The sequence below is a fragment of the Raphanus sativus genome, unplaced genomic scaffold (genome assembly GCF_000801105.2).
Source record: "Raphanus sativus cultivar WK10039 unplaced genomic scaffold, ASM80110v3 Scaffold0338, whole genome shotgun sequence".
In the NCBI taxonomy this organism is placed as follows: domain Eukaryota; kingdom Viridiplantae; phylum Streptophyta; class Magnoliopsida; order Brassicales; family Brassicaceae; genus Raphanus; species Raphanus sativus.
The window spans coordinates 27,681-40,561 of NW_026615658.1; the positions used below are offsets into that span (position 1 = coordinate 27,681).

General features: G+C 42.3%; 1 non-coding gene across 1 annotated transcript; it reads right to left on the reverse strand.

Annotated features, from left to right (window-relative positions):
- Positions 1–12,017: 12,017 nt before the first annotated feature.
- On the reverse strand, positions 12,018–12,124 carry LOC130501939 (small nucleolar RNA R71). Its single transcript, XR_008939954.1, has one exon. It is a non-coding gene; the product is annotated as a small nucleolar RNA R71 (small nucleolar RNA).
- Positions 12,125–12,881: the final 757 nt, after the last annotated feature.

Consider the following 12,881-nt stretch of genomic DNA (forward strand, 5'->3'; position numbering starts at 1 on the left):
CTCTTTTTACCTAACAGTGGGTTGCCTCCCACTCGCTTATTTTTAGTCATTAGCTTGACTTCTGGAGATCTGATTTGGTCCGGATGAGAATGAGAATATGCTCCAAAACAAATCTCAATGTCCAATCTTTGAGGCTGTATCATTCTTGTGTGAAAGCCTCCTCCATAGACTTTTCTCCTTTGTCTATCATCTCAGCAATAAGGAGTGCTCGAAGCTTTGCAAACGGGTGTGAGAAGTTTCTGTTGCGCACTCTTGATGTCTTGACATAATCTGAAAAGTAAGGAGTCAATGGTAACTGAGAACCTCCCTTGGTTCATTTCCGCTTCTTCCAATTTCTCCTCTTCTTTTCCACAGACTTGTGTAGTCTCGCTCCAGATTTCCTGACATCATCGGAGAAGTGAGGAATCAATGATAACTGGGGATCCCTTTTGGTTCTTTTCCTCTTCCTCCAATTCATCATCATCTTTCCCCCAGACTTGTCTGAACGCGTGGTGGTATCTCCATCAAAAATATTTCCACACACTTCATACTCATTCTGCTCTGATTCGCGTCTGGTATCGATCGATGAACCAGTGGTAGTGTCGATCAATGACAGATTGATGATGTCGATCGGTGGTATCTGGTAGATGTCGATCGATGGTGGAGTGATATTATCGATCGATGTTTTCTGAACAGTGTCGATCGAGGCTTCGTCTCTGAGGGCTTTGTCGACTTCAGTTCTACACCTCATCTCTCTCTGAGAAGCTACTACATGCTGATGATCTTTAAATACTCCATTATAGGAATCAAGACGTATATTTCTATCTGGCGGTATAGGAGATTCAGCTTCAACCACAGCATAGGGAACCACAATCTTCACAGGGTCATGTATCCTCTTCATTCTTTTGCAAATCCCAGCAGCTTCTTCTGCGCATATGGGTCTTAGATGTTCAGGGACAGCAAGGTATGAAGTCTTAGACTTTTGCATTCTCACTTCATTCGGTTCCAGCTTAACTGTGCATCCCGGTGGCATTGGAAAGCTAACTCAAAGATCTAGCTTGTGTCCAAATATGGGATAAATCCAATGGTGGGAAGGTCTCCATCGAGAGCTAAACATCTGAAGTGTCTGTGCAGTCCTGCACTGCGAAAGACTCCAAAAGGCACCAAAATCACCATATTTCTCCAAATCGTCCCTGAACCTGTAAATACTCTAAATAGACTCCAATACATAATAAATAGTATATAAAACACTTATATACCATCGGTAAAAATGGGTAAAATCCATGGTATATCAACTCCCCCAGACTTACCCTTTTGCTTTTGCTTGTCCTCAAGCAAAACAACCAGGCAGTCTCTCTAAAAGAGGTTTGAAAACAGCAGGGACTCAATGGAATTTAAAAACTCAGTTCATCATCTCTCTAGTAGTGCAAACCAAATCATTAAACATCCTAACCTTAGAAGCACATTATACAATATCCTAGTATAGCAACCAAACTCCACTAGTTCCACAACTTAACAGATCCTGTCTGACAATCCCCTCTACTAATGTGATACATGGATTCAACTCAAACAAGTTTCTGAACACACAGGTAGTCTTCTCTGATCCCTTTCTCCCCTCATCTCTCTCTTTGAATCTCTTATTAGTTTCAATTTCAATAGGTTTCGATGCCACTAAGGTCATCTAGTCTATCTCATTGACATTTGCATTTGTAACTCATACATTTTGACAAAGTGTAGCGAATAATGGGGTCACAGGTAATTTACCTATCCCTCGTTTCCACAATGTGTGATCATCCTTGAGATTTAAAATAATGGGGTCGCAGGTAATTTACCTATCCCTCTGCCTCTCAAGAAATCATATCAATCTTTTCTTTATAAACTTAGATCTTGAGATGCCGAGGAGAGAGAAGGAAGGGAACCAGAAACACAAAGACTTTTTACCTTCCAGACTTGCAGGCGGATTCCGATCCCTTGTATACCAAGCCCCAAAACAAGCAAATCAAGTCAGTATTAGGTTGGAGGTCAGCTTTGGTTCCTTCAAACAATCTCAGCAAGTGCAAACATAGTTGACATGTTGATCCACTTTAGTATCTCTAGTATTTCTGCAATCAGTAAGTCTAAGACTAGTCTAAAGAATGGTTAGATGACAAGTAGTAAATCGATTAAGATTATATCCCCTTCTTGACTCAATAAAAACTTTTTTGAATACATTTTAAATAAGACAAATAAAGTAAATAACCATTAGTAATCCTCCGATACTTAAATTACACTGTCCCAGTGTAACACAGTCGGTGGTAAGGTGAAAATCATAAAGCAATATCACAAAATTAACAAGTAAGAACGATATACCAGCTCGCTGATGTCTGTGTTGATCGACACAATGAAGTATCAATCGATCGTTGAAGATGAAGCGCTGTCGAACGATATCGACATGGTCTCATCGGTCGATGGTTAGAGAGATCGTTTGACACAATGAAGAGACAATCGATCGTTTGATATGAAGTGCTGGCGATCGATATCGAGCTGGTCTCATCGGGCGATGTATTGGGCAATCGTTTACTTGGGTCCCTATTCTTAATAGCTAATTTAAAATATAATATTAGTACGACGTCCCCCAGACTTAAACAACACTGTTACCAGTGTTATACAGTCTAAGTTTGGTGGGAGAATAAATCATAAGGACAATAATTAACAAGGAAAAACAGTATACCTAACTTTGATGTGAATATTGACCAACACAGTTAAGTGGCGATCAATACTCTTGATGCTCTATCGATCAACACAATTAAGTGGCGATCAATCAATGCTATTAATGCTCTGTCGACCGATGCTGCGCAGTCATCGGTCGATGTTGGTAGATTAACGCTTCTTCCTTGGATCCCTCTTTACCTAACAATGGGTTGCCTCCCACTCAGCGTTTTTTTTTAGTCATTAGCTTGACTTTTGGAGATCTGATTTGGTCCGGATGAGAATGAGAATATGCTCCAAAACAAATCTCAATGTCCAATCTTTGAGGCTGTATCATTCTTGTGTGAAAGCCTCCTCTATAGACTTTTCTCCTTTTTCTATCATCTCAGCAATAAGGAGTGCTCGAAGCTTTGCAAACGGGTGTGAGAAGTTTCTGTTGCGCACTCTTGATGTCTTGACATAATCTAAAAAGTAAGGAGTCAATGGTAACTGAGAACCTCCCTTGGTTCATTTCCGCTTCTTCCAATTTCTCCTCTTCTTTTCCACAGACTTGTGTAGTCTCGCTCCAGATTTCCTGACATCATCGGAGAAGTGAGGAATCAATAATAACTGGGGATCCCTTTCGGTTCTTTTCCTCTTCCTCCAATTCATCTTCATCTTTCCCCCATACTTGTCTGAACGCGTGGTGGTATCTCCATCAAAAATATTTCCACACCCTTCATACTCATTCTGCTCTGATTCGCGTCTGGTATCGATCGATGAACCAGTGGTAGTGTCGATCAATGACAGATTGATGATGTCGATCGATGGTATCTGGTAGATGTCGATCGATGGTGGAGTGATATTATCAATCGATGTTTTCTGAACAGTGTCGATCAAGGCTTCGTCTCTGAGGGCTTTGTCGACTTCAGTTCTACACCTCATCTCTCTCTGAGAAGCTACTACATGCTGATGATCTTTAAATACTCCATTATAGGAATCAAGACGTATACCTCTATCTGGTGGTATAGGAGATTCAGCTTCAACCACGGCATAGGGAACCACAATCTTCACAAGGTCATGTATCCTCTTCATTCTTTTGCAAATCCCAGCAGCTTCTTCTGCGCATATGGGTCTTAGATGTTCAGGGACAGCAAGGTATGAGGTCTTAGACTTTTGCATTCTCACTTCAATCGGTTCCAGCTTAACTGTGCATCCTGGTAGCTCATCAAACGATGTGTGTCGATCAATGCACTCGGGTGGGTGTCGATCAATGCTATCTGGCGGGTGTCGATCGATCTCATCAGGTCGGTATCGATCGATGATAGTCTTTGACGAAGTCTCCATATCTTTTCTCATAGTGTTCCGCTCGTCATCAAGCTTCTGTTCTGACTCAAGCCATTCCTCCAGCTCTATGAAGTCTTCCATAGTGACTTCTACACTCGAATCCAAGTCTCCAAGTTGTTCTCCATCCTCCAATTCCCAAAATTATTCTAGCTCCAAGAAATCTTCCATGGTGATCTCTTTTTCTACATCTTGGTTGGGATAACAACTTGATACATCAATGCTCTTCTGTGTCGAGTCTGCAATGTCCTGAGGACAACTCGAACTTTCATGGACTTCAAGTGGTATCGATCTGTGACAAACGTCTCTGTCGATCGATGTTGAGATGCTGGTGTCGATTGATGCTGAAGTAATGTTGTCGATCGATGTAGAGGTCGCGGGGTCGATCGATGCTGAGCTTGTGTCACTAATATCGGCTTCTACTCTACTCAGTTCTTCAGGTGCCATCTGTTCATCATCCTTTACCATATATTCCAGCATAGCTCTTTTCCTAATCTTCTCAATCTCTAGATTCTCAATCTCTACCATATCACAACTTCCCTTACATCGGAAGTTGTTGAGGAAGGCGTTTGTGATGTCTTTCTAGGTAGTAACAGATCCTTGTGGCAACTTCCTAAACCAACGTGCTGCTTCTCCAGCAAGAGAATATGAGAATAATTTGCAGAAGTAGTAGTCTTCAGGGACTCCATTGCATTTGATGGTCGAAGCTAAATCTTCGAATGCCTCTAAGTGGTTAGTGGCATCTTCATAATGAAGACCATGGAAAGGAGTCTGACCCACAAGAGAGATATATGCAGTAGGTAGCTCAGGGACGAAACTCTGGAATGTTGAACGACGCAATGCAGACCTTTTAGCATATAAATCTTCAGGACTGTTGTAGTCTCTGAGTGCTCTTTGTCGTTCTGTCCCAGCATTCACAACAGTAGCATCGGGGATTTCGAGAGGTATCGAACGATGAGACAAGTCTGTATCGATCATCTCTGAAGTGCCGATATCGATCGATGCTGAAATCGAATCACTTGTATCAGCTTTTTCTACTATGCTCGGCTCTCCAGATCCATCTTGTTCATCATCCTCAACCGTACCATGGTTGACCAGCTGTCTTCTGTTCAGTTTGTCCCTCTGTGTATCCTCATAAGCATGTTGATCCTGAATGTCTGGCTGCTTGACATGAGTTGTTGGGGTCTCAGAATTTCCATTCTGCTCGCTGTAGACATAATCAATAATCTGGCTGATACTAGTCATTATTCCTTTCTCACGATCTTCAATCATCTTGTCAATCATGTAATCAATCATTTTACTGCGAATTGCTACAGCTTCACTGAAAAATTTACCTAGGAAGGCGCTTTTGATGTCTTCCCAACAGGTTAGAGATCTTGGCTGCAACTTACTGAACCAGCTAAAAGGATCTCCAGATAAAAAATAGGGGAAAATCTTGCAGATAATGTGATCTACATGTACCTCATTCTGCTTGTTTGCTGATGAGAGGGCTGACGAGGCTAACCCCTCGAGTGTCTTGATAAGATCTTTGGGATTTTCAAAAGGAAGACCTTTGAAAGGGTCCTCGCTTCCAAAATCATATCATTGGCTTGTCAAAGTAAAATCGTTTGTCTCAGCAACATCAATTACATCAGGGATTACATCACCATCTGCATTAATTAATTATTTGTCCTCTGGTGTTGCAAGGACGACCTTCTTCGTCTCGCCAGATACCTCTCTTATCAATCTTAAGTATGAGTGCTCTTACCTCCTTTGTTTCCCCGCAAGTGGTGTCGGTTGACTCTTGATGAACAGAATTTTTCGGCGTCGGATGAACAGTGTCTGGATGAACAGTGTCTGGATGAACAGTACCCGAATGAACAGTTTCACGATGAACATTGTCGATCGATTTCGGATGAACAGTGTTCGAATGAACAGTGTTTTCGTGAACAGTACTCCGATGAATAGTACCGGGATGAACAGTAATCGGATGAATAGTAATCGGATGAGTAGTACCTGAATGAACAGTACCCGCGTGAATAGTATCACGATGAACAGTACCTCGGTGAACAGTACCCTTGTGAACAATGTTCTCGTGAACAGTGTCGTTTGACGATTTGTGTACTCTGTCGATCACCGGTTCTTGTAGGGTGTCGATCGATTTGTGGTGTATGCTATCAATCGATGCTGCTTGGAGGGTGTCGATCGTTACATCCCTCGTAGACTTACGGATCATGCATAAACCAGCAGGTTGCTTCTTTGAATAAGCTAAAAATCCTTTCTTCATTGTTGCTTCTGGTATGTACCTGAAACAGAAGAAAAAAAAATTATGAGATTTTTGAACAATATTAAAACCTAAACAAAATCTAACTAAACAAGATCTAATGGCGATGGAAGCTCCCCGGCAACGGCGCCAAATTTGATATCACTCAAATTACCCTAAGGAGTGAATTACTCTCATCAAAAGAGGTCAAGTTATAGTACTTAGGGATCGAATCCACAAGGAGCTAAGGCACACACTAGATCTAATAGTTATGATATAGCTAGGCTAACAGTAAATATATTGTAAAGTAGTAAATAAAATAATAAATATATTAAATAGTAAGGGCGAACAAGGTAGTTGTTCTTATGAAACTAAGGTTGTTGATGGAAGGATGGTTGCTAGATCTAGGGCTTCTATTCAGGAATTGAGGATTATAATCTCTATAAATGCTTTAACAAGTTGCTTGCATGATACTATAGATCTCAGCCGCTTAACATATGTGATGTATCACTGATTAAAATATCTAGATCTCTGGCCACACCTTTCGCATGATGACACAGAAAAAGAGTCGATCGATTTCCTTTTGAGATATCGAGCGATACACCTTTCGCAGCGCCGATCGATTCACCTGTCGGGATATCGATCGACGGCTTCTAGATCTGCCTAGGCGCGAGCCGAATATGACCACAAGGTCTCAAGGAGGAACTGTCGTTCTTCTCAACGGGAGACAGGCAAGCTCAAATGGATAATTCAAGATATCAAAGATCCTAGTGATCCATGTTCTAGTTAGCTAATCTAAAACAAGCATAGAGTTCAATCCATTTGATGAATATCACAACTTAGCAAGTATAGTTTGGGGCTAATCCCACAAACCTATCTGAACCTTAGATCTAACTGGTGGATCTATTCAGATATGAAGTATGTCACAGAAATCATAGATGAATAGATAGAAATGCAATAGATAAATAAAACCAAAAGCAAAGGAGTTCCAGGAGGACTCTCAAGGAGTTCCTCCCTTCTCTCCTAAGAGAAACAATGATAATAAGATAGAGTAGAAAACGTCTAAAGCGTAGCCGTCAACAATGGCTTAGAAATAACATAAATAGGATTTCTGGTCGTCAAGGGTATTTTGGTAACTTTGTGGTGACTCCTGGGCTTCAGTCGGTCATGAAATATACTCAGCCCACATTCTGATGTCCCTGTCGATCGACATGCAGTGTGCTGTGTCGATCGACATACAATCTTCTTCTCGGCAGCTTCCTCTCGCGAGGCAGACTGACCACTCTTCCGTAATACGAGCATAACTTCCGATCTAACCGTTGTATTGATCTCAAACCGGTGGAATTGGAAAGCTAAGTCAAAGATATAGCTTGTGTCCAAATATGGGATAAATCCAATGGTGGGAAGGTCTCCATCGAGAGCTAAACATCTGGAGCGTCTGTGCAGTCCTGCACTGCGAAAGACTCCAAAAGGCACCAAAATCATCATATTTCTCCAAATCGTCCCTGAACCTGTAAATATTCTAAATAGACTCCAATACATAATAAATAGTATATAAAACACTTATATACCATGGGTAAAAATGGGTAAAATCCATGGTATATCAGCTTCTCCTGTTTCACCACTTGCCAGAAATCATCATCTATAATGGTATTCACGTGGTGTTTCCTATTTCCTTCCCCTAATTCCTTAGATGTTCCAATTCTCCTGATAAAGTCTTCAGTCTGGACAATCTGTGTCTCAAGTTTCTTGACTTGAGTGCAAAGGGTGTCTATCCTTGTGGTCAGATTGTTGAAGACAGAGTCAATCTTCCCATTGAAGTCCACTGTAAGCTTCTGCTGACCTTCTAGAACTCTATCAATCATGGCATCAAACTTACTCCCTGGGTGGGTGGTGGGGGGTTTTGGTAAGCTGAGTTGCCGTAGTTCCTGGTGTTGGTGAAGGGTTTCTGATACTGTGAACTCTGGTTGTAGTTACTCTTCTGACAACTGGCAAAAAAGTTCATGTTTCCACTTTGGTTTCCATATCTCTGAAATCCAGTACCTCCAATGTAGTTCACATCTTCCTCTGTATCATCTTCTCTAGCCTCTCCTTCTTCAGCTGAGCAGACTGGCTGCCCCAGAAATGCATGTAAAGCTTCTATCTTGGCTCTGACTTCATTCATCTGGTCTTCCCCGATGGCTGCAACCGATTTCTTCTTGTCAGAGTCAGTTTTCTTGGTGCTGTTGGCTAGGTTCTCAATAAGTATCACAGCCTCTATTGGATTCCTAGTGTTGAAGTTCTCCTCGCTAGCAGTATCAAGAGCCTTCTGATACCTCAAGCCGATACCTCTGTAGAAAGTGCTTAGCAGCTGCACTTCATTAAATCCATGGTGTGGACAGTCTCGCTGGAAGAACTTAAATCTGATCCACGGGTCTTTAAAAGTCTCACTAGGCTTTTACGCTAAAGTTGCGATTTTGCTCCTTAAGTCATCAGCGCGTGCCTCATCAAAGAAATTATGCAGGAAGGCGTTTTTGATGTCGGCCCAGGATGTCAGTGATCATGTAGGTAGCTGCTTGAGCCAGTGTGAAGCTTCTCCAATCAGTGACTCCATCCATATGAATAGCAGCGATAAGATCCTCAAACCTCTCTAGATGGTCCATAGGATGCTCGTGTGATAACCCAGAATAAGGTATCTGAGACACGAGAGAGTAGTACTGAGGCTTGAGCTCGAAGTTCGGCTTTTGAATCTCTGGAAGTCGAATAGCTGATCTGTTGGTGTAGTACTTGTCTGGACAATTGTAGTCTGCCAACGATCGTGTTTGAGCTTCTCCTGTAGCCTCAGCTTCAGGCTCAGGGATTATGTCTACCTGTGCATCTAGCTTCTAACTTGTTGCATTACGCAGATGACCATCTTGTTCATACATGTTTCCATTCTCGCCCCGCGTGAGAATAACAATCGCGACCATGCTTCGCGGGGTAGTATCGATCGATGTACGGTGAGTAGTATCGAACGATGTGGATCGGCGAACGATATCGGTCGACGGTGCTGTCTGAGTGTCGGTCGACGGTTGAACGTGAGTATCAGTCGACGGTACTTGCGGATTGAGCGTTCCAAGTGTGCAGGATCTTTTCAGAATAGTAGTTGATTTCCCCTGTTGCTTCTGGTACAGCTGGGCATGTACCTGAAAAGACAAGAAAAATTTTAATCAGAAAGGGGGTAAAAAGAAAAACCTAAGATTAATAAGATTAAATCTAATGGCGATCAAAGCTCCCCGGCAACGGCGCCAAATTTGATAGTGCTCAAATTACCCAGTAGAGCTTACTCTCTCAAATAAGAGGTACAGCTGTAGTACTTAGGGATTGAATCATGAGGATCTAGGGAACCAATTAAATAAAATCTACTAATCAGTCTTAGGTAAAGTTGGTTTTAATGATGGAAATAAAAATAGCAATTCCTAAAATGAGCAAGGTAGTTGCTCTAACTAACAATATGATGGGTTGTTTAAATGTGATAAAGAGTGCTAGACTTAAGGCTTTTATTCAGGAATGGAGATGATAATATCTATAAATACCTAACAAGTTGCTTGCATGATACTATATAACTCAGTCGCTTAACTCTCAGTGATGTATCACTGGTTAAATAATCTAGATCTCTGGCCTCAACTGTTGTATGTTGACACAAAAAAGAGTCGATCGACATCCTTTAGAGATATCGATCGATACACCTTTCGCTCGGCGATCGATTCACCTGTCGGGATATCGATCGACGGCTTCTAGATATGCGCGAGCCGATAATGAACACTAGATCTCAAGGAGGGCGGTTAGCTCTTCTCCAGAAGATGCTAGTTCAAATAGATAATTCAAGATATCAAAGATCCTAGTGATCTATATTCTAGTTAGCTACTCTAGAACAAGCTTAGGGTGCAATCTATTTGATGAGTATCTGATATATGGTGTTTTATACATCATTGTATATATGTTTTCTAATTGGTTTTCAAGTCTTTATCGAGTCTTTCTAGTCCTTTTCGAGTCGTTACAGGTCTGGAGTTGCACTGGATAGGAGATGGACCTGCTGGAACAAAAGAAGCAGAAAACAGTGCAGTTTGGTGATTTTCACGCAGACAGTCTAATGATTGTTCCCTATCAAGCGGAACAAGCAGACGGAGTGATCCCGCGGTTGTTCCCGACGAATAAGGAAAATACAACATCTCGGGATTTGCCCTAATTATCCTCTTTTTCTCTATGGCCGCCTGTGGCTTTTGAGATAACTTCTTTTTCTATTTTTCTACATCATACTACGCTACTTTTCATAGAGAACAGACTCTAGAGCTTTTTACTTTGGGATTTGCTACTTTGTAAAGGGAGAAGGCTATCTCTCTCCATAGAGAAGAACCCCTGAACCCTATCTCTTGTTTCTGTTATTTTATGCAGTATTATTCAGTATTGATGCTTGTCTTTCTTGTATCATGGCTGAGTAGTCGGCTAGCTTGTCTAGGGTTCTAGGGTGTTGATTTCGTGAGCTAAACATAGATAAGTGAATCCATTGATTGTCTTCATTCATAACTGTTCTTATTGCTTGCATTAAACTGGCCGCTTAATGTTAGATCATAGGTTTAACCTGTTCATTAACCGTGTAATAGGTTGCTAGATCTTTTTTGAATGAGCATTGCATCCCTAATCAGCGAAAGTAGATATTAGGGTGTTTTGTGAACCTATCGGACTTGATCTCTATTGCTTGCGATCGCTTCTCACCTCAACGACAGTTAGACGGTGAGATCGATCAGCATAGGGAGCAGTACTACGACAGTGGACTGTTCTACTTGAGTGATCCGAGTTCTAGACTGTTCTTATTAGCACTTGAATAATTGTTTAGCTCATAAGTATTGACACCCGATGAAGTAACCCTAGGCTGGCTTTTCTTTAAATTGAATTTACATTTATTTTATTTGCTGCTTGTTACAAACTCAAAACCCCCATCATTGTTTTAGCTTGATATTGATCCCATAAAAATAAAGTGTAATAGTTGGTCTCTGTGGATTCGATCCTAAAGTGCTACATCGACATACCATTCGATTGTGGTAGTGTGCACATTAGGTTAATTGGTGTGCGTGAACACGAATATCAATTTGGCGCCGTTGCCGGGGACCATCTTTTTACCTTTATTTTTCGGTTATTTATTTAGTCTAAGACCTCTAACTTGCTCTTTTCTCTTTGTTGCAGGAGATCGCAAGGTTTAGAAAATCAGAACAGACAACAGCCAAGGCCTACTGACACCACCATGGGTGATCACGGTCATCAGGATGATCTCGCTGCAGCAATGCAACTGATGCAACAGCAGATGCTTCAGATGCAGCAGACCATCCAAGCTCAGCAAGCAGCTGCAGAACAATCTGCTCAACAGGCTGCTCTCGCGCGGCAGGAACAAGCAGCGCAGACTGTTCCAATCGGGGAGAGAAACCTTCCGCGGAACATTCCTACTACGCGCTCTGCCATTGTTCCTCCACTCTGCACCAGGCAGGACTTCGAGATCAAGCCTGCTCTGATTGATCTGGTGCAGCGAAAAGTGTTCTCTGGTCTCTCTGCAGAAATTCCAATGGAGCATATTGAGAATTTCGAAAAAGTCTGCAGTTTCACTCGTGCGAATGGTGTGCCACCAGACTACATCAAGTGCATGCTATTCCCATTCTCTCTTGATGGAAAAGCTGCACGGTGGTTGAACTCTCTCCCTACCGGCTCTCTCACTTCGTGGGAACAGGTCCGATCAGCGTTCCTCAACCATTTCTACTCTAAGGCGAGAACAGCTACATTGAGGAACAAGATCACCTCATTCAGACAGCTCCATGATGAGCCTTTTTGTGACGCATGGGAGCGCTTCAATGACTACCAGAGAGAATGTCCTCACCATGGATTTGATGATGATTACCTCCTGGGCATTTTCTATGATGGGGTGGACTGGAAATACCAAGGTGCTCTAAACTCTTCGAGCAATGGAGACTTCATGACTCAGACCACTGATGGAGCGCTCAAGCTGATTGAGAACATGGCAGCTAGCTCAACCAATGAGAACCAGGAGAGCGATCGCTCCAAGGAAGTCAACAGTGTACACACCCAGAAAATTGATGAGCTGACAGCTAAGGTCGATCAGCTACTGCAGAACAACCAGGCACAAGGATCTGGGTATCAGAACACCATCCCGCAGAGCAATCAGCAAGCTGTTCCAGCCGCGAGTGCTCCGACTGCAGGGAACAGTCCGCCAGATGATCTGAAAAATCTGAACATTATGATGCAGCAGATGCTCCAGAGCCAGCAACTTCAGGTCAAGGCACTGAATCAGGTTACCACAGACATCAATACCAGGATGGACAGCATGTTCACTGAGCTGAATTCAAAATATGATACTGTGAGCAACCACATAAAGAGGATTGATGTTCAGCTTGCTCAAACTGCTGAAACTGTTAAAAGACAGCAAGAGATCATTCGTGGAAAAAGTGTGATGAATCCTAGGGTTGAGCACTGTAATGCAACCGAGCAGAGACGTGAGAAATCTGAGGAAAAACAAGCGGAACAACTGTTCGCTGAGACTGTTCTGGGCGCAGAACAGAGAACAGAGCAGTCTGCTAGCTCTAGAGTGACTGCTCCCGCGACTGCTCCCGCTCCCGACGGATCT